We start from the raw sequence: 1,977 nt of genomic DNA on the forward strand, positions 1-1,977 counted from the left end.
GAACATGAGGGTTAACCACTTAAACCAGGGGTCTTCAACAGGGGGTCTGGGGGGTCCTTTGAGTGATAGAATGTTTTTTTTCCCTCTTTTTTATATTAACTACTTGAACCCTAGTGTCCATATTCTGAGAACTTTAGCCAAAAATAGCAGATCTACAAGCTCACAACGCCTCACTTAAGAGCTTGCCTTTGGTGTAGAGGGGAAAAAGAGCAGACTAAGTACAGAGTTAATGGTCAAGTGTATTAAGTATTGATGGTTCAAGTGGTTAAATATCTGAAAACACAAATTGACATGAATCCAAAATATACTGACGATTGTGCTGTCAAACAATGAAACTATATGGAATCTATGATAAGGTTGTGGGGGTCCCTGCTTCATCTCTCTCCCTCAACTAAGGGGTCCCTGGCCTGAAAACGTTGAAGACCCCTGACTTAAACCATAACATGGTTGATCGGAGTCCTTCAGGGCTCTGTACTAGTGTATTTTTTTTGTTATTGTGGTGAAAGCAAAAGCTTTCCCGGCAACCTTTGTGAGCTTATCGATCTGCTATTTTCTGCTAAAGCTTTCCCCACAATACAGATGCTGGGGGTTTAAGTGATTCATATGTGGTAAAATGTAAATGTAGGCCTAACCCTAGGCCTAGATGGTGAGAACACCGCATCCAGCAGTTTGAGCCGAGGTATGCCTCATCAAAAATGGCACGCACATGTGTACAGGTTACTTGTAGATCTACTATTATTGGTGCACAACACTATCCGGCAAACACCTAAGTATAAATCAGGATTCATGGTGCAACCAGGACACAGGGTTTGTTGACTGACCCCATGTTGAAACCCACAGGGTTACTGTGGTCATGTGCCACATGTTACTGTATGAGGTCACTGGGAGCATTACGGTCAATGAGAACCTTTTCAAACACACACACACACACACACACACACACACACACACACACCACACCACACCACACCACACCACACACACACACACACACACACACTTGTGTTACTTAATTCTAACCTTAAGTCAACCCCATTTGTAAACGCCTGATGCCCTTAAGTCAACCCCATTTGTAAACGCCTGATGCCCTAAGTGCACTCTCTCTACAGGACGACAGTTGCCTGCTGAAAATAACTGATTTTCAAGGTAAAAACTGTTCTTTTCGAGGCAACACCGTTGTGTGATGGAGTATATGTGAACAAGTCACAGTGAGGACATGTTATCATTTTGGAGGCTTTTGGGGTCAAACAACTGACACTCTAGAATCTCTTTAACGTTGCTGTAGGACAGAATACTTATCTCCTTTTTGTGTTTTTTCATAATGCCCTACTTGATCATACTACAGCGTCACACATGAGTACCTTTGATAATCTGCAAGGACGAAACGCAGCGCCATGAAACAATATAGTCAAGAATATGAACAAAGGTTCAATGCTGTCGTTAAAGTATTACACTTTAAATTAGGTTGAATGTTGCTTTGGTTCATACTTGCAATGCATGTCATTATTTAAAGGCAAACATTTTCCAAAATATGTCAACATTTCAAAATGTTCACAATTAGCAGATCTATAAGCTCCACAATGCTTTGCAATGTGATTTGTTTGTGTGCGTAACCATTAATTGTGTACGATTAGTCGAATTCACTACATGTCTACACATGTAGCCTACAGTATATTTACTGTCGTGCAATAATCATCTCAAATGTGACCTCCATCAACTCTCAGACTAAAGGGGTCATCCAGTGTACGCACACGCACGCGTGTGCGCACACACACACACACACACACACACACACACACACACACACACACACACACACACACACACACACACACACACACACACACACACACACACACACATACACACACAGAGGCATTCCAATAGGTTATGACCTGTAAAGGGAGAGTGTTTTGAAGAGTCCAGCCCTAATCCAACCTCCACTCTCTTGTTGTTTTCTCTGAGGTCTTCATGATA

This window comes from Nannobrachium achirus (genome assembly GCF_963921795.1).
Source record: "Nannobrachium achirus genome assembly, chromosome: 11".
NCBI lineage: Eukaryota > Metazoa > Chordata > Actinopteri > Myctophiformes > Myctophidae > Nannobrachium > Nannobrachium achirus.